Below are 25,425 nucleotides of genomic sequence, written 5' to 3' on the forward strand. Positions count from 1 at the left end.
TAGTTCTTGTGGAAATAGGGATCGTTTTATTTTTTCCTAATTTTTGCCTCAAATTCTTATCTCTTTTCTAATTGTATTGGATAAATTGAATAGACACAGATATAAACTATCTATATATTCCTATTTTTATTGTTCTTTTTCAATCAAGGATGAGAGTTGCATTTTATTATTGTCTTTATATCAATGAATATGATGAAATATATTAATTTATATCATAATATAGAATTGTCCTTTCACTCTTGTATTCCTAGGGTAAAATCCTACATGGTTTTGCGGTAAGAAATTCTCAGTGTACTGCTTTAATATATGTGCTAATATTTTATTTAGAGTTTTTACACTGATATTTGTAAGTGAGATAGGTTAGCTTTCTTTCCATTTTCTCGTATCATTTTTTGTAAAATTTATCAAGTATGGATATCCATGCTACATTTAAATGTACATTTGAGGTTTAATACGTAAATTTGAGGTTTTTCACCATTTTTATTTTCTGGAACAATTTATATAAAATTGGGATGCACTGGTGTTTGAAGTTTGGCATTGTAAAAACATCTGGACCTGGTAAATTGGTGAATTGTGCATGTGTATGTGTGCGCGCTCGCGAGAGAGATGCCATTTATTAACAACTTACCTTCCTCTGAAAGTTTACCTCTCTGAACTTTTAATGACTGTGGGTCAATTTTGGTAAACTGTATTTCCAGCCATGTTTCTTACATTTTGTTTAACTTGTGTTGCACTTAGATGTGAAAAGAGTATTAAGTTTTTAAAATGTCCTGCTTCATTTGGAGAACATTTATCCCTGTGAATTTGTTTAAATATTATGGCTTAATGTAAGAATTTTAGGTTCAACATGAAATCTACCAGCGCTTGTATGTTAGGTTTTGTTCAAATTTCCAATGCTGTTCAAGGGCTAGTATTTACCTTCTGTGCTGTGTGAAGTCATTAATACAGAAGTGCTGGGGATTGGCTGAAGCTCCTCGGTAGCCTCAGACTTAGAAATTTTTTTACTTCTGACCTTGGAGATGTCTATTTATTTCTTTACTAGCTCAGTTATGTGCAAATAAAATAAAATAGATTATATATTTCATCAGAACTTTTTTAGTAAAAACAATTTCAGTATGTCCAATCTGCCATAAAATTTGACATAAAAGAATACAAATAACATTTTCCAGTTTATATTAAATAAAATGAATTCACGTTGATTGCTTTTTTCACTATTATCTGTTGTGTTATAGCACTAGTGATCCATTGTCTTCATCTATTTTCACTAACAGATGATGTAACATTGAAAATGCATCTTAGGATTTCTCATTTATAAGTTCACTTATTTTGTAAATCAGTCAATACTGAGGTTTTACATTTGAAAACACAACCATATTAATGCAAATAATTCTATTAAATAATATAGATTACTATGATTATATAACATCTTTACCAAGATCATTAAATTTAAACTATTATTTGTTTATACAATTTCTACATCTAATTCTTCTCATTTGCAACACTCTCCATCTGTAATTCATAATAAATAAGTAATATCTTAATATCTGCCTCTTCACATTCCTTTCATAGAACATCATATAAATATTTGGTCTTCATGGCAGTCAGTAAGTTTTATGGATTCTGTGTATGTTATAGAGTTTTTTAAAACATAGTTTTCTTGTAATTCCAGAAAAAAGGTTCTTGCTGTCAGTTCAAATAGAATAAATGCTAAATAACTAATTCACTAATGAGAAGATCAACTCAAGATCAACTATTTTCTGTGCTCTACCTAGAAATGTTACTGTGAGTAGAAGAAAAATTCTAACAAATGACTGGAGGTTATTTGTCATAAATAATTACTCTTGAATACAATACTAAAATCTGCATTAAAATAAAATATTTTATATCTGTACACAGAATATTCAGGTGTCAAAAGGAGGTCAACTTCATAATAGGAAAATTTAAATTATAAGTAACTGTTAGAAACATTTTTCATTGAATGCTTATTGCTTTATATATCAACATAAACTTTTGACTATTTTCCAGTTTTATTGAGGTATAACTGACAAATAAAAATTTTATATATTCAAGTTATACAACATGATTTGATATATGTATACACTTTGAAGTGATTATAATCAAATTAATTAATGTATATAATCATGCAATTACCCTTGTGTGTGTGTCTGTCTGAGTGTGTATAGCAAGGATCTTTCCCGAAGATTTACTATCGCAGCAATTTCAAACGAAGAATACATTATTATTAGCTAAAGTCACCATGCTGTACATTAGAATATTATATTTTATTCATCTTATAACCGATTTTTTGTACCCTTTTGACCAGTATCTCCCCATTTTCCCTAAGCCCCAACCTCTGACAACCACCATTCTACTCTGATTCTATAAGTTTAATTCTTTTAGTTTTCACATATAAGTGAGGTCATACAGTATTTATCTTTTTGTGGCTGGCTTATTTTACTTAGTATAATGATCCAGATTGTTGCAAATGGCAGGATTGTCTTCTTTTTATGATTTAATAATATTCCACTCTACATACACACCACATTAAGAAAAATTAAAATTATATCAAGTGTTTTTGTGACCACAATAAAATAAACCTGGAAATCAATAACAAAAACTTTGAATAATGCACAAATACAAACAACATCTCCTGAACAACCAATGTGTCAAGGAAGAAATTAAGAAGGAAGTAAATAAATTTACTGAAACAAATAAAAACAGAAATACAACATGCTAAAACCTATGGAATACAGCAAAAGTAGTACTAAGAGTGAAGTTTATACCAATAAAGGCCTACATCAAAAACTTAGAGAGGTTTTAAACAACCTAATGATGCAACTCAAGACACTAGAAAAGTGAAAACAAACCAAATTCCAAATTAGTAAAAGGAAAGAAATAATAAAAGTCAGAGCAAAAACAAATAAGATAAAGACAAAAATAATACAATCAATTAAATAAATTTGTTTGTTGAAAAGATAAATAAAATCAACAAGCTGTTAGACAACCTAAAGAAATAATAAAGAGAGAAAAACCAAATAAATAAAATCTAAAATGAAATATGAGATGTTACAGGAGATACACAGAACTACAAGGGATCTTTACAGACAATTATGAACAACTATATGCTAAATAAAAATGGAAAACCTAGACGGAATTTATAAATTTCTTGACAGATATATACTAGCAAGATTGAACCTGGAAGAAATAGAACAGTAATGACTAATAAGATTGAATCAGTAAAAAAGAAAAGAAAAGAAAAGAAAAGATCATTCTAACAAAGAAAAGCCCGGGACAAGATGACATTATTGGAAAATTCTACCTAACATTTAGAGAAAAATTAATAATATTTTTGAAATTATTTCAAAATATTGAAGGGTAGAGAATTCTTCCTAACTCATTCTATGTGACAAGCATTACCCTGATACCAAAACCAGAAAAGGACACTCCAATAGCAACAACAACAGCAATGAGAAAAAAACTAGAGGTCAGTATTTCTGATGAATATAGGTGCAAATATCCTCAAGGAAATACAAACAAATCCATAAGCACATAAAAAAGATTATACACCGTGATCAAGTTGGATTTTCCTAGGGATGCAAGAGTGATCCAGTATACACAAATCAATAATGTGACACGTCATATCAACAGAATAAGGAATAAAAATCATGTAATCATTTCAACAGATGCACAGAAAGCATTTGATAAAATTCAACATTTCTTCATGGTAAAACTCTCAATAAATTAGCTTTAGAAGAAACATACCTAAATGCAATAAAGGCCATGCAACAAGTTCACAGTCAACATCATAATGAATGGGGAAAAGTTGAAACTTTTGCTCTAAAAACTAGAACAAAACAAGGATGTCCACTTTTACCACTCTTAGTCAACATAATATTGAAAGTCCCAACCAGAGCAATTAGGGAAGAGAAAGAAATAGAAAATATTGGAATTGGAAAAAGGAAAGTAAATCATCTCTGTTTGCAGATGACATGATCGTATAATAGAAAAACCTAAAGGATCTATCAAAAATCTCTTGGGTCTGACAAATGAATTCAGTAAATTTTCAGGATGTGAAATCAATATATAAAAATCAGTAGCATTTCTATATACCAACAATGAACTTATAGACAAAAGTATCAGGAAAGCAATGCCATTTATAATAGCTACAAAATAAATAAAATAATGTAGGAAGAAATTTTCCAGGGAGGTTAGAGATCTCTACAATGAAAACTATAAAACATTGATTTTAAAAGTTGAAGAGCACACACACACACACAAATAGAAAGACATCCTATGTTTATGGATTGGAAGCATAAATTTTGTTAAAATGACTGTACTACGCAAGATGATCTACAGATTCAATGCAATCCCTGTAAAAATACCAAAGACATTCTTCACCGAAACAGAAAAAAAAAAATTCTAAAATTTATATGGAACCAGAAAATACCCTAAGTAGCCAAAGCAATATTGAGAAAAAAAAAAAAAAAAAAATCATAGTTAGAGGCATCAATTACCCGACTTCAAATTATGCTACAAAGCTATAATAGTCAAAACAGCATGGTGTTGGCATAAAAACAGATGTATAGACCAATGGAACAGAATAGAGAAGCCAGAAATACTTCCACATATTATAGCCGGCTGCTTTTCAATAAAGGTGCCAAAAACATTGGGGAAAGGACAATCTCTTGAATAAATGGTGTTGGGAAACCTGGATATCCATATGCAGAAGAACAACTCTAGCCCTCCATCTCTTACCATACACAAAACCAATTCAAAATAAATTAAATACCTAAATGAAAGACTTGGAAACTATGGAACTACTAGAATAAAACATAAATGAAATGCTTTAAAATACTGATCTTAGCAAGGATTTTATGGTTAATACCTCAAAACCACAGGTAACAAAAGCAAAAATAGTGGGATTATATCAAACTAAAAGTGTTCTACAGAACAAAAGAAAAAATCAATAGAGCTTAGAGACAACCTGAAGAATGGGAGAAAATATTTGCAAACTATTCATCTGATAATTGCTTAATATCCAGTATAGGTAACTCAAACAACTCAACAGCAAAAAAAATAAAAATAAAAATTGATAGAAAATATTCAAATTATCTGAATAGGCATTTCTCAAAGGAAAACGTACAAATAGCCAACTATATGAAAACATGTTTAACATCACTAATTACTGAAAGAAAACAAATCAAAACCACAATGAGATATCTCACTCTGGTTGGAATGACTATTATTTTAAAAAGCAGTGATGAGGATGCAGAGAAAAAGGAACTCTTATACATGATAGATGGGAATATAAATTCGTATGGATGTTCCTCAAAAAGATAAAAATAGAATTATCATATGATCCTGCAATCCTATTATTGGTTATATATGCAAAGGAAAAGAAATTTGTTTGTCAAAGAGATATCTGCACTCCCATGTTTATTACAGCACTATCCACAACAGCCAAGATATGCAGTCAACCTAATGTTCATCAACACATGAATGGATAAAAAAAATGTGGCATATATATTCTTCAACCATAAAAGGAATGAAGTCTTGTCATGTGCAGCAACATGGATGGGCCTGGAGGACATTATGTTAAGTGAAATAAGTCAGGCATGGAAAGATCAATACAACATGTTCTCAGTTCTAGGTAGAAACTTAAAAGTCGATCTCATAGAAGTAGAAAGCAGAAAGCAGAATAGTGGTTACTAGTGGCTGAGAAGAGTGTTTAGGAAAGTTGGTTATGGATACAAAATTATAACTAAATTGGAGGAATAGTTCAAGTGTTCCATAGCACTGTAGAGTGAATATAGTATACAATAATTATTTTATTTTTTCAAATAGCTAGAAGAGAGGATTTTGGATGTTCCCAACACAAAGTTTTGAGGGGATAGGTATGCTAATTACCCTAATTTGACCATTACTCATTGTATACATGTATCAAAATATCACATTGTACCCCATCAATATGCACAATTATGTGTCACTTTAAAAATATGTATTTTAAAAAAATTAAAAATATTTATTAGGCCAAGATCTGTGATGATATTATTCGGAACTTCTATAAACTTATTAATTTTCTGTGTTTTTTTTTTTGGAGACAGAGTCTTGCTAAGTTGCCCAGGCTGGAGGGCAGTGGTGCGATCTCGGCTCACTGCAAGCTCCGCCTACTGGGTACATGCCATTCTCCTGCCTCAGCCTCCCGAGTAGCTGGAACTATAGGCGCCCGACACCTCACCCGGCTAATTTTTGTGTATTTTTAGTAGAGACGGGGTTTCTCCGTGTTAGCCAGGATGGGCTCAATCTCCTGACCTCGTGATCCGCCAGTCTCTGCCTCCCAAAGTGCTAGGATTACAGGCGTGAGCCGCTGCGGCTGGCCATTATTTTCTATCTATTCTAGTAATTACTAAAATACGGGTATTAAAATATCTAGGTATGACCACAGATTGTCTATGTATCTTATCTGTTCTGTTGGTGTTCTCTTGATATATTTTGAAGCTTTGCTATTGGAAGTATGCACATTTATGGTTATTACGTCTTCTTTATTTAAAATTACCCTTTGTCTTTATAAAATTATTTTCTTTATCTCTAATCATCTTCCTGTCTTGAAAATTCACCTGTTTTTGTTAAAACAGTCCAGCTTTCATATGATTATTGTTTACATTGTATGTCTTGTATTCATCATTTTACTTTCCACCTAAGACTTTATCTTAAAAATACTTGTATTATAGTCACCATATAACTGTTGAGCTCTTTTTTAAAAATCTGGTCTCAAAATGTCTACCATTTAGTGGCATGTTTAGCCCATTTACATTAAATGTAGTTGTTGATATTGTTGAATTTGTAGCTACCATTCTGTCATTTGTTTATTATTTAGCTCTGTATACTTTGTGTTCCTCTGTTTCTCCTTTTCTGCTTTACCTTGGGTAAGTGGAATGCTTCTTTAAGATTCAAGTTTAATGTTTATATTTTATTTTGCATTTTTAGAGGATCCTCCTTGAACTGTACTGCTCAATACAGTAGCTTATATGTACCTATATGTATCTATTTAAATTTCAAATTTAATTAATTAACTTAATATAATAATTGGTCTATCACTTTCCTAGAGATAACATAATCAAATTTGCATTTTAGAAAATAATTCACATTAATAATGTTATAAAGGATATGCTCAAGGCAGAAACACACAGAGGATAAGAAAATGAAAACAGGAACATAGAAAGAGAGGATTTTAGAAAAATGTATTATGATTAAATAAGCTAATATAATGAGGGTCTGAATTAGAGAAATGGCAATGAGTTTAGAATGGATTCTAGAGATACTTGAGCAATAGAAGCAGTGGGAATTACTGAATGGTGTTAGTGACAGGCTTGTGAAAGAAAACAATGTCAAAGATGAGATCTGTAATTAGATCCACTGTTCTTTTGTTAATGTTTTGACAAGCATCAGGAATACAGAAGGAGGAGACAATTTTAAAGTGGGGCGAATAAAAAAATGAAATTAATTTTGAACTTAAAATTTGTGCCTATGGCTTTTGAATGTGTCCAATAGGAAGGATGGAAGAGCAATATATTTTAATTTTGTGCAGTTATTAAAATAACATCAAAGTCTCTAAAATTATACATCTCAGTACAGAAATTTATAAAATAGAAGCAAATAGGACAGTCTAATAGAATATAAAAATAATGAAAGGGCATCTCACTGATTGTCTGATCATTCTCTCTTTTTGGAAATAAAGATTCCCAAACTACCTAATGCTGATTTCATTACTATTTTGCTCTTGTTGTTTTAGAGTCTTCTGTTTCTGTTTTGGGTAGCCCTTTTCCTTGCCCAACTCCCTATTGCACTCAGTGAAAAGGGCTCTCAAGTTAACCTGTCAAATTCAATTAATTGCTGTAAGCTGTCCATGGTGACAGTTGCTATAATTAACTAAGAAAACCAGCATGAATGCACCCGTCAGAGTACTCTGTAATTGAGTGTAAAGTCTCATGAGATCTCTTGCTCAATTCCAAGTGCATGGAGGTTTTGGATGGTGTGTGGGTTGTGCCATAGAAACCATTTACAAACAAGTTATATGTGTGTTGCCCAAACTTCCAAATACCAACAGGTTTGCACTCATGAGTCATGGTTTGAGAATACTGAGAGTTTTCTGTGTAAACAGGCAGTTTTAACTTCTTTCTTTGCTTATTTATCCAAATAAGTATTTCAGATTTTTCTCTTCTTCTTACTCTCACCTGTCTATAAAAGAAAATTACTTCAATTTTCTGTAATATAATGACTATTGAATTGAACCGTGTTTAATTCTAGGTGATAATTACATAATAATTTAATAAAAATAAAAATAATTTGCAAATTACTTTCCTTGTTGTCCACAAAATTTGATATATTTTCATAGTAGTCAGATTCATTAACACAACTTCTCAAAAGAGAAAATATTAAAATGTGCAGAAATAGTTTAAAATGCCGTTAAAATCTAGGATTTCATGCTATTTTCTAAACAAGCCTTGAACGATATAACTTTGTCTCTGTAACAGAATTTGCAAACCTTTCTTGGAGTGCCAGAATGACAATTCTGATTAAAATTTAAATTGATCACTACTAGATGGTAGCCTAGGCAGGGATTATTGATCCATATTGTTAATTCCTAAGTCTGTGTTGGGACAATAAGATAATAATACATATATTATAATTATCATAGTTCTAGGCATAGAGTGGGCAGTTGGTAAATATTAGTCATTTTTATTTTTAAATTAACATTTAATAAACATTTACTGTATATCAGTCATGGTATTAGGTAATCTAAAAATTGATTTATTAAGCAACTATTTTAAAATTTTCAATTCTGAATTTTTACTAAACTTTGATTATATAGTCCATATATTATATAGAAATATATTTAATTTTATAAATTTTAGCACAATTATTTTTAACAATAAATTGATACTTAATTATAAGTACACTCTATCAATCTAAATTAAATACTAAGGCCTTAACATATTTTTCCTATTTTTTTACTTCAACATTTTCACACCATTTTTAGATTGTCAAAGCTCTACATAAAGATATTATCCAGAGTTACTTAAAACATTCATTTCAAAATCTCATGATATCAATGATCATAAGTTATAATGTTTCATGTAGTGTACCAAAAAAACGCCACACAACTCATAGAATAAAAACTACTTACCAGACTCTGTAGAAGATACAATGCATGACCTTTTCCTCAAATATTTAAATAATTTTTTAAATGTTTCCCCTGCATTTTAATAATTTGACCTTAGGTATTTTAATTTTACAAATGTAGATGTGCATTAAAAGACATTAAAAGTCTTATAATCAATTAGATATAAAAGATAAGATAAATAAAAATTGAATTCAGTGTATTCTTGTCATATTTTAACATTAAGACTTTATTTTTAAAATAAAAATAATGTATGTAGGTTGTAAGGAATATAAATCATTCTGATACAGAGACACATGCATGCATATGTTCATTACAACACTAGTCACAGTAGCAAAGACACAGAATCAATTAAATGCCCATCAGTTATAGACTGGATAAATAAATATGGTACATATAGGTCATGGAATACTATGCAGCCATAAAAAAGAATGATATTATGTCCATTTAGGTACACGGATAGAGCTGGAGGCCATAATCCTTAGCAAACTAATGCAGGAACAGAAAGCCAAACACCACATGTCCTCAATTATAAGGGGGAGCTAAATGATGAGATCACATGGACACATAGAGGGGAACAACAAACACTAGGGACTATTGGAAGGTGGAAGCTGGAAACTGGGAAGTGGAAGAGGATCAGGAAAAATAACTAATGGATACTAGGCTTAATACCTGCATGATGAAATAATCTATACAACCAACCCCCATGACACATGTTTACCTGTGTAACTAGCCTGCACTTGTACCCCTGAACTTAAAATAAAAGTTAAAAACAATAGATTTTTCTCTTAGCAGTGATGTATCTAAACTAGTGGATTCATTTACAATAAGAATCAATACTGCCATGATAACCACACACTCAGTGTCTAGGATTGGTGCATACTGTTTCTATAAGGCAGACTGGCACATAGTTCAGATTAACAAATGAAGATTGCTGGGGAGAGAATGACTTGCTGAGTCAGCTTAGAAAACGATTTTTTAAAAGTAGGCTACAGCTGCTTTAAAATGTACACAATTGTATGATTTCTTTATGGTGATTTTTAATGCATAATGCATTAAAATGTTGATTAATGTTGATTTCACAATTCAGTCTCTGAGAGCAACATTCATATTCCTCAATTCTTAGGGCTTTAGCTCACATTAACATCAAGATAAGGATAACAGTGTTTCTGTTTACTCTTTTTGTTTGTTTTAATCTGCCTGCTAATTCTTATCAGTTCCACTCTCTTTTAACTATGACAGTAGTTGAATATATTTTAATATCTAGAGAAAAATTTAATTTTTACTCTTCTATTCAAAACTGTTTATTTATTTTTGCCTCTTTCTTATTCAACAATAATTTCAGAAGTACTTGTGTTTTTAAATTTTTAAAAGTGACATTTTAAGATCATTATTGTTAAAGCCAGGCATGGTGGCTCACACTTGTAATCCCAGAACTTTGGGAGGCCGAAGCCGGCGGATCACGAGCTCAGGAGATTGAGACCATCCTCACTAACACGGTGAACCCCCGTCTCTATTAAAAATACAAAAAATTAGCCAGTCGTGGTGGCTGGCGCCTGTAGTCCCAGCTACTCGGGAGGCTGAAGCTGGAGAATGGCAAGAACCTGGAAGGCAGAGCTTGCAGTGAGCCAAGATAGCACCACTGCACCCAGCCTGAGCGACAGAGCGAGACTCTGTCTCAAAAAAAAAAAAAAAAAAAAATTATTGTAGTTAAATGAATTACATACATATTAGAATAACTGAAATGTTTAGACCTTCAGGCCATATCATTCACAAACACGATTTACTTCTTCATTGACTCAAGGTTTTTATATTAATAAAGTTTTATTTTCTTCATTTAGGTCTTACGTAATGTTCCTCTATTTTGTATTCATGTAGAATTATGAACAAGATTTTTTTTCATTATAATGTATTATTGCTGGTATTCAGAAAAAATCTTTATTGGAGAACTGGAATATTGGACTATTGGAAAAATTCTTTATCTCCATTTGAAATGGTCTTATATCCAGGCCATTTGTTGAACGATCTCATTATTCTTATCCATTTATACCCACCAGATCCAGCTTTATCCAAATGCTTTTATTCATTGAGGGAAGATGTATGACCATATAGCAGGCATTGTGCGAACCTGTGAAGATACAGAGATAAAGAACTTTTATAACCAGTGCATGAGGGCAACTTGTTCTAGTGAATGGGAAAGGATGAAAAGAAAAAAAAAGTGGATATTAAAGGTGGCATTGAAAAAAAGAACAAATATACAGCCTAGAGAATCAGTACATTACCATGAGATGCTTTACAGACTTGCCTCAAACCACTTTACTTGCCTTCAATTATAGATTGTGCTTGGCTGTGATTTTCCTTTCCAATATGTGAAACTGCTCTATCTCATTTGATTCATAAAGTGTTGAACATCTTAAAGATGTTTAATTGCCACATAATTATGCATATTAATGGGTTACAGTGTGATATTTCAATATATGTATACAATGTGTAATGATCAAATCAGGGTAATTAGTATATCCATTACCTCAAACATTTATTATTTCTTTGTGTTGAAAAAATTCAAAATCTTATTTTCTAGTTATTTGAAAATACACACTAAGTTATTGTTAACTATAGTCACTCTACAGTGCTATTGAATGCTGGAACTTACTCCTCCAATCTAGCTGTAATTTTGTTTGTATTAACCAAACTCTTGCTATCCCCTTACCCTTTCCAGACAGTATATATAATAAAGTCTTGCATTACTACTTTCGACAGATATTATGTTATTCTTAAAATTTATCATGCCAAAAAGACTTGTCTCTAGGCATCACAGTTTAGAGATTTTTGAATTTTGGGGCAAAGAATCCATCTGTGAATATGGATAGATCCTACAAAAATCATAGATATTCATTTGGAGTATAGTAGTATAAAAGCCTTTCTTTCTACTTTCAGAAAATTTCAAGTGATGATTGATTACTTTTGGGTGACGATGTTGAAAATGTATAGTATAAGAAAGCAATACATGACCTATGAAGCCATGAGCTGTGAACCCCAAAACTTTGATAGTAAAAATAATTTTTTTATATCCAGGGGCTAAAATACTAGTATTTATCTAAACAAAGTTAACACTATTTCCATACAGGACATATCTGTTTTGAAGAGACATTGATCTCTTCCAAGTAAAATAATGCCAAAATCTATTGATTTAATTGACATTCACCTTTTTAACCCCGAGCCCAGGAAAATTTCAGGCTTCATTACACTTCTCGTCTGCAATATCTCTTTTTATATGTTCATATATATATATACACACACACACACACTCAATATATTTATAAGTTAGAACCTCTAAATAATGTATATTCAGCTTTCTGTTTTCATATTTTTTTCTAGTCTGGGGTAAACAGTATGCCAATATGTATCTGATGGGGTAACAGAGCAGTGTTGTTTGCCCTACTGCTCCCTGATTTCAGCAACAAGTCACAATTGTGTGAAAATACAAAAAAATTTCCAGAAAGCCATGGGGAAATACTGCTGGGGTATCACAGAACCATTAGTAAAGTTACAGCCTCTGGCTTGCTGGGGCTGTACTTCTTCACTATGTTATTGGTGCTATTGTGCTTCTAATTTGAAAAGAAAAGGAATTATGTTGTCACTGGGGCAGCTTTTGGATATATGACTAATATATATTTTTAAATTTTCTGGCACAGAGGAACATCCTATACATTTATTGACTATTTTGTTTTAAAATTTCTAGGATTGCATTTGCATATGAATTACAAGAGAAAATATAAAATTTGGGTAAATTACACACAGATATAGTTTTGCAGTTTATCAATTATTAACAAGTATTTTTAACCATGAACTGAAATCACAGGCACAAAACCTAATGGGCCTTCAATCAACCATTATATTTTGGAGCAATGTTAGCCTTACAGATGTTTTTTGTGACCAACTATCTGGCTATCTGGCATAGACTTAATTAGCTCCAAGACCAATAATTTACTTTGTTATTTTTAAAGAATTACTTCTTTGTGTTACCGGGGGAAACATTCAAATGTCAAATCTACAAGCAGACTAGGAACTCAAAACACTGTTGAGAGACAATAGGGAAATGAATTTTCATCTAGAAGTCAAGAGACACAGGTTCTTATTATATTTTAACATCAGGATTACATGTGTGACACTAGGAAAATCAATCCTTCTGGTTTTCAAGTTTTTCCTTACAAAACAAAATGGTTGGCCTAAATAATCAATTTGAAAATGTTTTGATATTGTCACATAGCCGTGTTTAATGACTATTGGATATTGTAGAACAAGAATTACAGAAGTGAATTACAGAATTTCATTTACCACAATGAAAAATCATATCCTTGGGCTTATACAAGGATCAGAGTTCAAATAAAAATTTAAGATTGTTGAAATAAATTATTTTAGTTCTTCTACTTTCATTTTCCTTTCTATGATTATGTAATCTCATGAATTATGATTAGTTTATGAATAGTAGACAATATGTTATGCTATGCCACTGTAGCGGAAACGTAGACTCTAAATTTTTCAAACGGCAGGGTGAACATAACTAAAGACCGATGTTTGAATTCATATGGCTTTCCTACATGTAGAAATTTCCTTCTAAGAAAATTAGCTCAGCCCCATTTGAATCAAACTTTGGAATGTGTGGTAAGATATAAGGGAAAGTTTTACCATTGCAGAGTCCAGATTCTGCTGACTAGAACTCTGACACAGTACCTCCTGATTCAGAAAAGAATAGTGTACAAACCAAACTCTGCTGAAATAATCATTTTCATTAGCTCGATTTTCATCTGACCCTGAATTGACCCTGGAGCTCTAATTATACTTAAGCTTTAAGTATAATTGTGAACATACGGTAAATGAAGAATACGTGAACCTGAGTAAATTTACAAAGTCAGCTATGTAAAAACAGATTCTTAGAGGTCAAACTAAACTAATATGTAAATCCATAATGGTTTTCACCTCTAGAAATAGAGGTTATTCTTTCCTTCAAAATAATTACTATCATTCTAGCTTTATAAGTATGCATTGTTATTGCTTTGTAAGACAAGCTGATTTCAAATCTTACTTTTCCTCTATTTTTGAATCCTTATTATAGTATTTTTATGTTGCTCTAATCTCCTTTTAAAATGTTTCTATTTCCTTAATGCAGAAACAATTGATCTTGATGGAACAATCTTGTTTTTATATAAAATTTCAAGCTGGTGATGACACGTATAAAAGGAAAAGTGCTGCAAGCAGTAAATTCTGTTCAGTTTTCATTCCATTACATCAGCATATCTAAATGATCCTCTTTAGCCCAGTAAGTACCTATCCTGTGCTTACTCTTTCCAAAATGTTTTCCATTTCTTTAAAATCCAAGTTGATGATAATTCTTTCATAAGGCAGAATTCAAGTAAATATTGTAAAGGAAAAAAGACTTTGCAATGACCTTTTTATATGTGATTATACAATGTAATCCCAAATTATTTGAAGAGCTAAAGATTAGGCACTAAGCTGGGAGTTGAATGAGGAGACCTAAATCAATGATGATAATTTACATTTTATTTTTTAATGTAGAAAATATTTGAAGTATCATGTATATTTTTCTCTCTGTTACTATTTAATACTAATGAGACTTGGCCGTGACTAATTTATTTTTTGACTGGCAATTTAATTATGAATAAGCCAACAAGATTATCTCATACTTCAAAGAAATAGTCATTTTCCTAACAGTCTTTGTATTATCTGATGTATATTTAGGGAAATTATCACACTAACTTACCACCAATTATAGTATTATTGATATAAAAATGAAGACCACATACAGAATGATTACAGAAAACTAACTACAAGACATTTGAGGTTAGTTTTCATGGAATTATTAAATGAAAACCAAAGAAAGCATTTGATTTAGATCAGGCAAATAGAATCTTCTCAACTCAAAGCTCCAATATCATTTTATTTGATATTAAAGCATTAAAGTAACTAATTAGTAGTTCCAAACACATTTGCTACAAATCTAATCATGTTTACCTTTTAACGAAACTATGGCTTCCATGCTCTTCCAGATTTGACGTCCAAATACTTGATGCAACTCCTCAATTATCTAGCAAAGCAATGGACAACAAATCAAGACAAGGTATAGGAGACTATAACACAATTGGAGAGCATATGCAGTTTTGAGATAGAGAAATAGAATGTTAAGACTAATAAGACATCTGGCATCGTTCTTGGAACAGTGGGTGACAGATTATTTGTTACTTGATTGTAAGATTGATGCAATGACAATGTATGAATGACTGACTCCATTTGGCTAACTAGGATAACCCCACATGTAACGCAAACACATTCAATCACAGTGTTACTATAAAGCCCAGTACCAAGGCAAAAACACAAATTAGAAAGACATATGAGCAGCATGTGAATTATAATGTTAAAGATTTCACTTTTGAGTTATTTCATTTATTGAAGAATGAATAGGTTTATTCACATCTGGATTTATTTTGCCTACTAGCTTAGCCACAGATACCCATAATGCTTGTCAATCAACTATGCTGGTTCTCTGTGGCCATCACAGTGAATATTTTTATAAAAAATACTGTGGAACAGATGCACACATAATAGGAATACAACAGTAGGAAAACCATTTCTGCCACCTAAAAAGTACTCTACAGAGATTCTTGACTTTTAATGACATAAAGAGAAAGGATTCCATGAGCTTTAAGTCATATAGTATTTATATTTTATTCATACTTACAAAAGGGATTATATTGAGTATTTAAAATTCTTATACAAGATTACAATGTTTCTATAAACATTGCATTTTGAATTCTATCCTGAATAGACATTTGCAAACAGTGATGTCTCATATTAAACTATAATTTGTATTTTTTCCAATTTTCCATTATAAATTCTCCTTGTAACTTATTCTAATGCCTTAAAATGTCCTAAGTGAAGATCATTATTATACAATATAATAAAGATTTTCTGCTTCAAATGAAACTAGTCTCTTTTTTTTTTTTTTTTCTGAATGTTGAATATCTGGTCATTATTTTTTATAATATGTGCTTAAATTCTTTTGTTTGGTGAATGTTATTAAGTACCACATTAGTCCTATGTCTACAGCATCTGTAAATACATGTTTGGGAAATTAATGAGATTCTTATTTAAAGCAATTTTTTCTTTCATTTGAGTTTTGCATTTTCTACCTATAGTATTCTTGTGCAATTATGATACTTCCCTTACTAGATTTGTTTTCTTATTGAATTTGTTTTCAGTAATATTCTTTCTGATTTAACAATTTGGATAGAAATTAGGAGACTGATAAGATGGTGGCCTGATAATTTATGATAACTCCATATTCCTTGTGGAAAATTTAAAGAAAAATTGAACATGGTTGGCAGAGAGTAGGTACATCGGGAGCGTCTAAGACTCTGCATTCTTTTTTGTTCTTGAAGTATCTATATTTTTAAAGTTAAAAATGAACTCTAATCATGATTTTGTGTATACTAACTTTTTAAAGTATCTAAAAAATATGTCAGTTTGCCTCACTAAGATTACACCATTACTCGCCCATTCATTTATCACTCAATTTTTACTTGTCTTCAGCCTTCTTCTTTTGACTGTGCTTTATTACTAATAGAGTTCTTAATATTTACTCTTTATTTAAAGAGAATTCCTGTGGATAAAAAGAGCCCTGAAGGACTGAAAATAAGCAATTTCAGAAAAATATATATCAAAATTTGTTAAGTTCAGCAACAGTAATACCAATTAAATTAATATTTAGGAGAAATCTTGTCAAACTGATAGAAATTATAGGTAAATATATAGCAACAAGTACTATAAAAATACATTTTGAAAATTAACGCAATTAAAAAAATTAATGAACACTAAAACAAATTAAAAGAAAATTTAACAGCAATTAATGTTGATAAAATGAAATATTGCTTAAATTGATCCCAAAACAAAGGTTAATTTTTGGTGCTTGTTCTTTCCAAACAAAAAGTAAAATATTACACAAATGTCGAGTAATAATAATCAAAGGGAATTAAAAAAAGAAAACAAAAAAATTAGAAATAAAAAAGGAAACAAAATTGTAATATAGTAGAAATTGAAATATATGTGAAACAATAACCAGGATAAATTGCGTGCCAATACATTCAAAGACTTAAATGTAACCAATAGTTTTACAGGATTATAATAATTAATAATTTTAACTCATGAATTTATAGCAAACAAAATATAGCCATTAAATAAATTGAATTTGTAGTAAAACAGTTTTATAAAGGACAATTTATATTGGTATGTTTACCAGTCCAAGAGGCAGTTGGTTCCTATTTTACACAAAATATTTCACACAAAGTAGGAAAGATATCCAACTTGTTTTTATACTAAAATTGGAAAAAATACAAGAAATTTGCAAACATTTTTTCAGTTACAAATTTGAATACAAAATATTTTCAGACAAAATGCAGCAGAGTACCAGAATTTATATATCAGGGATAAAGTAGTACAAATACCATGAATATGTCATTCACCATCACATAAATTTATCAATGTAATTCACCTCATGAACATAAAAATTATTTTGTCAAGTGCAACAACTCTTCTTACTTTAAGAAAAAAAGACAGACAAAGCAAAAAACTTGGTGAATTAAGTGTAGATGAAATATATTATCTGTTGAAAATTGTAGCAAATATACTTTTTATATATTTTGTGTATTTGTACTGTTTTCTTTTTTAACTAATTTATATATTTTTAAAATTATAATATTGATTTTTAAATCATAGATTTTTAAATGATAGATTTTTAAATGATAGATGTGTTTGTGTGTCTATGTGCCCATGTATGTCTGTATGTGCATACACATATATTTGTGGGTTTGTGTGTGTGTGACAGAAATAAAAAATAAGAGAGAGAGAAAGTACCCAAAACTGGCTACCTCTAGAATACATACTGAGATTGGCAAGAGAGAAAGATGTGTTGGAATTTTCTTATTTTATTGTGTACAATATTTAGTGTTTGTATATTTACATAATATACATATTTTTTATTTTGTTTTGGAAACTTGTGAGTTGTTTATTTCTGGACTGTTTCTTTTTTAAAAACTTTTATTTTAAGTTAAAGAGTACAAGTGCAGGTTTGTTATATAGGTATCATGGGTGTTTGTTGTACAGATTATATCATCACTCAGGGATTAAGCCTAGTACTCATTAGTTATTGTTCTGATTTTTTCCCTCCTGCTACCTTCCACTTTCCGATAGGCTACTGTGTTTGCTGTTTTCCTCTATATGTCCATGAGTTCTCATCATTTATTAGGTTGGTGCAAAATCAATTGCAGTTTTTGTCATTAAGAGTTCCCACTTATAAGTGAGAACGCGTAGTATTTGGCTTTCTGTTCCTGCATTTGTTTGCTAAAGATAATGGCCTCCAGCTCCATCCGTGTTCCTGAAAGGATGTGATCTCATTCATTTTTTATGGCTGCATAGTATTCCATGATATATATGTACCACAAATTTCTTTTCCAGTCCATAATTGATGGGCATGTAGGTTGATTCCATGTCTTTACTATTGTGAAGAATGCTGCAATAAATATGTGCATGGATGTGTCTTTATAATAGAGTGATTTATATTCCTTTGGGTATATACCTGTAATGGGATTACTGGGTCAAATAGTATTTCTGTATTTTGGTCATCGACGAATAGCCACACTGTCTTCCACAATGGCTGAAGAAGACATTCATGTGGCCAACAATCATATGGGAAAAAAAAAGAGCAATATCACTGATTATTAGAGAAATACAAATCAAAACCACAATGAGATACCATCTAACACCATTGGAATGCCTACTATTAAAAGTCAAAAAAATAAAAGATTCTGGCAAGATTGTGGAGAAGTGACACTGTTGGTGGGAATGTAAACTAGAAAAGTCTATTTCTGATGTATTGACAAATCATGACTCAGACTATGGCAGTCAGAAAGCCAGTCCCTGTATTACAGTAAATTTATCATGGAAACGCCTTTCTAGGAAGAGTCTTGGGAGGAGACATGATAGCCTTCTCCTGGTGATATCTGACTTGACTGCTGGGTGCACATGACTTTTCTTCTGTGATTTCACATTTGATATTTGATATTTAATAAGTATCATGACAGAATGGTGAAATTTTGCTTTGTACAATAAAATATATTGAGAAACTATGGTGTTCAACAATAAATTAATATGTCTATTTCTCCTACATTCAAAAAACTTAATTGCTCTGAAGTGCTTAAATGTGAAAATAAATTGGCTAGATGAAAATGTGTGTGAAAATTTGCCTCATCTCTGGATGAAAATCACTTTCAGGGCATAAAAGTAACAAAATACGGTTGAACGCGGTAGCTCACACCTGTAATCCCAGCACTTTAGGAGGGCAAGGCAGACAGATCACTTGAGCTCAGGTGTTTGAGACAGCCTGGGCAACCTAGTGAAACCTTGTCTCTACTAAAAATACAAGAAATTAGCTGGGCATGGTGGTGCATGGCTGTAGTCCCAGCTACTTGAGAGTTTGTGGTGGAAGAATCACCTGAGCCTGGGGAGGCAGAGGTTGCAGTGAACCGAGATCCTGTCACTGCACTCCAGTCTGGGTGACAAAAGTGAAACTCTGTCTCAATAGTAATAATAATAATAATAAAATATTTTTTAAAAGTTAGTAGATTTTACTTCAACACATTACAATTTTATCTTAATATCAAAAAGTTAAAACTACAGCTGAAAAGCAAACATTAACTATTAAAAAATAAGGAAAAAAGATAATATATATAGTAAATTAACATTCAAAAGAAAATATTGGGTCAGGTGCTGTGGCTCAGGCTGTAATCCCAGCACTTTGGGAGGCTAAGGCAGGAGGATCACTTGTGGTCAGGAGTTTGAGACCAGCCTGGCAAACATGGTGAAGCCTTATCTCTAATAAAAACACAAAAATTAGCCAGGTGTGGTGGCGGGCAAATGCAATGCCAACTAATTGGGAGGCAGAGGCATGAGAGTCACTTGAACCTGGGAAATGGAGATTGCAGTGAGCCAAGATTGCACCACAGCACTCCAGCCTCGGCAACAGTGTGAGACCCTGTCTCCAAAAAAAATAAAAATGAAAAGTCAAAACCCACTATTAATAGACAAAGACTGTAAAGAGACAATTCACAAAGGAGGAAATATATAGGATTAATAAAATTATAAAAATGTGCCCAATGTAGTAGTAAAATAAACACAACACAAAAATGAAATATCTTAACTGTCAAATTAGAAATAACAACAATATTAACATTTAAAGATTGAATGAGACAGGTAAAGCTGATACTACTATTTGGAAAGTAAAATAACAAACTTTTAAAGAAGCAATTTGTTGATATTTACTTAATTCTGTTGATCCATTCTTTATAAGGAAAAGAAAATTGAATTCTATGTCCTGCAGGAAAAACAGTTGCAATCTCAGGCAGCCATTCAAAAAAATACAAAAAATAAAGAGCAATATTAAACATGCAAATTTGTATTGCTAGTATTTTGTTGGTACTAATACCTCTGAAGTTATCACCAAGCTACTTTCAGAATAAGTCTGGAGACAAATCTCACCTAATCTCCCTCTCCCTCTCCCTCTCTGTCTTTGGTGGTGATAACGATGAACGAGAGTTAAGAAACTAGTTCTCTAAGTGGAATACACACACAGGGAGTGCAAACACACACACACATGTTGCAGTTTGGATTCTTTGGGACAGTTGGAGGCCATGTCTACACGTCTAGGTTTTTGAGAGTGTGCTCTAGAGAATAATTAATTTTCTTAATGACTTCTCTTATTCTTGCTCTCTTAGTTTGTTTCTTCTTTCTTCTGTTCTGATCAATTCATTGTAGCACATAGCACATTCTCATAACCAAATACCAAACATGATTTTGGCAAGAGAAATTAAAGTATTTGAATCTTAACATACATCATTATAATTCTTCCTTGGAGATAATTTCTTCTGGAATTCTATACTTGTGGTGTTTGCCAAGGGCATGCCCATGGGGAACATGAAATAAGGCAGCAGATTTAACTTTAGGTGACTGTAGAAGTAACTAGTAACTTTTATGCCACATGAAATATTTACATGGTTAAAACAAGCTCTCTCATATTAAGTGTTAGGCCTCTGTGTGGGCATTCCTAGAACATGTGGATTCCTCATTTCTTAAGGGTTTCATCTCCCGAAAGAAAAAATATTATACATGTTTATATAAGAATTTAGACTATTAGCGTGCATCTTTTGGGATCCTTAAGAGGATTGGCTCCAGGACTGCTTGAAGATAGCAAAATTTACAGATGCTCAAATTTCTTATATACTTATCTCTATCCTGGGACTGCAAGAAAAATGGAGTAAGCAGAGCATTGACTGGAATGACTGTGAGACCATATGTGACAAGGCATGTACAATAAGGATACTTTTAATGTGACATTCAGTCATTAAGAACTCCATCTTTGAAGCCTTAATAAGTTTCAGAATCTATTCAAGGAGTTCAATATGTATTGACTTGTTTTATCCTCACAACACCACAAAGATAAAGGTAAATTTATTATCCTTATTTTAAAGCTAAGAAGATTGAGTTACAGAGAGTTTTGCTTGACAAGTTCACCCAGATCTTAAGTGACAGAGCAGGATTCAAATCCAAAAACTGTGTTCAATATACTGATCTCTGACTTCATTTCAGTGAAGGTATGTGCACATCTATCCAACTGCGTTTAATTTGGCATTTATTTTTAAGCAAAGATTTTGTAAAATTTATTATCTGGTTGATTATAAGAACAATTGATAAAACACTATTTTAAAATCTTCATAGGTTCCATAAATAAGCTAATTTCCTTTAGTTGCTTTATTCTGGAGATTTTATAGAAGGCAAAGAGTTGCCAGTGAAGCACCCTTTTTTATGTATACTTAACCCAGAATGTAGGACAAGTTTGAAGATCAAGGTGCTCAGAGTGCGTTTCTGGAACTTCTTCATGGATCAGCTTCTGTGTATGGAAGTGCTGTGACCTGAAAAATAGGAGTATCTGTGATAGAGAGAGGCTGTGTAAACCTTTCCCTTTTGTGTCTGGACACAAAACCAGGCCTTGTTTGCCAGTAGATGTTGACACTGGTGCGTGAGATAACAAGGAGGGAGTCACCCCTCACTCCTGCCCACCTCCAGTATCTCATCTGTAACATGATTACTATAGCAGTTCTCTAAAATTCTTTGCAGCTAGAAAATTTACGCATTTAAGTTGCTGTGAATATTCTCACTAAATCTCTAACTTTCCTAGTCAGAAACTTTTAAAAGGCAACCCCTTAGCACTCCAAGATTGTTAAATTCAATAGAATGCTTACCATGAATTCTAAAAGTTTGCCAATGTGTCATTCAGATATTTACAAAATTTTCTCTTGACTTGAATAGAAAATACCTTACTTCTAAATTAAGATCCTTTGCTTTTGCTATCAGAACAATTATGTTAACGGGAATTATGAAGGCAGTAAGAGGGGAGGGGAAGAGAGAAGAAGAGAGAGGGATAGGGAAAAAGGGAGCTGGAGAGATAGTGCAGGTTTGTAGCACTGCAGAACAAAGCTAAATGCTAACTGTGACAGAGTAAGGTTTATATGGCTATCACTTCCCATTGAAGTTACAAGTTTCATTTATTCAAAATGTTTTTAAAGCAGTCAGGTATTTAGCTAGCCACCCCCCCCCCCAAAAAAAAAACACCACCTTATATCTTCCTCCAAGAATGAATTCAATTCTGATTAATGAATAGCAGAGAGCTAGCTAATTTTATTTTTATACTAAATTTCACAGCATTGAATACTCTTGATAGAAAAATCAATCATGTAAAATACCTCCTGTCTTCAGGAATAGAATATTTAAAGTGCTTCTGAAGAGAAAGGCATTAGATTTTAAATAATTGAAAACAATTTTTTCAGGAAATTTATCTTCCTTCAGAATTGTTTACTGAATAAAGGCTTAGAATAAAAATGACATTACATGTGAGAATTACCTTTCCAGGAAAGGTTCTTTTCAAGAAAGAATCAAGGAGAGAATACAAAAGGGTAGCATAGGAGGGATTTGAAACTGTCATTATGATGACAGATAGGACAAAATTTAGATAGGAGAAAATGTGTAGTCATTGATACTGTTTGGTTTCTGTTTGTTTGAAAATATGGAGAGGTAGACATGTTTGGAAGTGATTATAATACAACTTAGAGATAATTTGATAATGAAGGAAAAAGAACTAGGCAATAAGAATGATGGGTATGATCAAATGAACAAGAATTATTACTGTCTCAGAAAAGAAGAGAAGAGGGAAGAGTGAAAAGAAAGGCAGAAAAGTAATTTCAGTGGTTTTAATATCAATTTAAAAAAATAAATTTATATTTTCAGGAGTGAAAATAAAGGAGATACGACTTTGGGAATCTTCTCATAACTGTTCCTTCTGGTTCTGCTGTAAAATAATCAAATTTCACCATATTCCTGTCTAATAGCAATAGTGAGGGCAGTGACCCATGCCTAACACCAAACGGTAAACTATGAAAGTTCAGCAAATACTTAATTAAATCACAGAAGTCTATTAGGAATACTTACTGCAAATTATTTGAAACTGGACCAAATTTTAATAAAAAGCATCAAAATAGGTTATATTACTTGAATTTGTTGATTTCTAAGTATCTTAATTCCTAAAATTATTTTATACCCTAATTAATTAAAGAATATAATTTGATGTTATAATTTCTAAATTCCAACTCAGATGCACATGAAATATGGCAGTATGACAAACTTCAGTATTGTAAGAACTCAGCTACATCTTTATGACATTTAAATTGTTCTGAGCATATTCTGGAAGCATTTTCTGTGAAAAAAATTAACATTTTAGTTATCAACAAAAATATTCATTTCAATATATAGAAAAGTAGACAATATTATTCAAGTGATTTTTTCATTCTTATTGATAGCAGGAGTATAATGATAGCTTTGTTAATAAAATCACTCTAACAAACTTATTTCTTAAAGTTGTAGAAACTACAAATAAAGTATCATATGTAAAGTTCCTGGTACAGGACTTGGTATAGCATAATTATTTAATGATTGGTTGATAAATAATTATTTAATATTAGCCTCATTGTATTCATTCATCTACTTATCTATACACAATTTACATACATGTTATACAAAGCATATATAATGTAAATATATGCATATATATGTATGTGTGTAGGCACACATATGTAGATTATTTTAATTTGAACCTGTGAAAGGGCACTGAATAATTCTGTTGCATATATTTTTTCTGTGTCAAATTTCTTTGTAGGAAAATATTTAGGTTCTAAATATCAAGGGCTGCAACCACTGGCTCTATGCGCTCTCTGTCCCAAGTGCCTGGCACATAGTACATGCTCTATCGATATTTATGGATTGAATTTGAAAATAAATGCAGTGTTTTGAAGAAGCACACTTCCTTGAGGTAGCTTAATATTCTTCATATATGCTTAATACCATGGTGTCTTACTGGCTTTCCTCTGTCTTTCCCATGACCTTATCAATGCATGTCCCATATATTACAGCCACACCCATCATGTTTTTGCAGATATGGCTTTTCTTTCTGAGGTTTTGTCATCTGTTTATTCATAGGGTCTTCATTTTCTATAAATTTTTGTCACCTAAAAACTGCCACACTCTTTCTCATCACTTATATTGCATTAGCTTCCTTCCGTATAATTATTTAACTTTTGGGGTAATTATCTCTAATTTCTTAATAGACTTTGAAATTAAGAGCAAATACTGTGACCCATATTCCTTTATTACAATTTGTATTATTATTATTGCATTTATTTTTATTTTCTCCAACAAGAATTCAATAAATATTTAATGTCTTGGGAAGTTTCCCAAAGCAGAAAATTATTTCTCAATAATATACAATGGTGTGGGGAAATTGTCACTCTCATGTACTGCTTGTGGAAGTAAACTTAGTTTAGTTAAATAAATATCATTAGATAGGCCTCTGTGAAAACCTCTGCCCCTTTTCATCTCAGCCACTATGAGAAGTTCCTCCATTTGTTCTTATGGCAAAGAATGCACAATCCTAGCACTTAACTGTGTTTCTCAATACTCTGAAATTTCTTTGAAAATGAGGACAGGGAAATGTTCTTGTTGTGTAGTCCAATCCCTATATAGCACTCACTGAATTAACGTCTGTTAAATGGATTCTAAAGTTATAGAAT

At 31.5% G+C, this 25,425-nt stretch overlaps 1 long non-coding RNA gene across 1 annotated transcript in view; it reads left to right on the forward strand.

Annotated features, from left to right (window-relative positions):
* The first annotated feature begins 14,348 nt into the window (after positions 1 to 14,348).
* Positions 14,349 to 25,425, forward strand: part of LOC103228916 (uncharacterized) — a 29,097-nt gene continuing 18,020 nt past the window's right edge. The window contains exon 1 of the long non-coding RNA XR_005235350.2: positions 14,349 to 14,501. This is a non-coding gene — a long non-coding RNA (uncharacterized lncRNA). The remainder of the gene's footprint in view (positions 14,502 to 25,425) is intronic.

This window comes from Chlorocebus sabaeus, chromosome 24, assembly GCF_047675955.1.
Source record: "Chlorocebus sabaeus isolate Y175 chromosome 24, mChlSab1.0.hap1, whole genome shotgun sequence".
NCBI classification, from domain to species: Eukaryota; Metazoa; Chordata; class Mammalia; order Primates; family Cercopithecidae; genus Chlorocebus; species Chlorocebus sabaeus.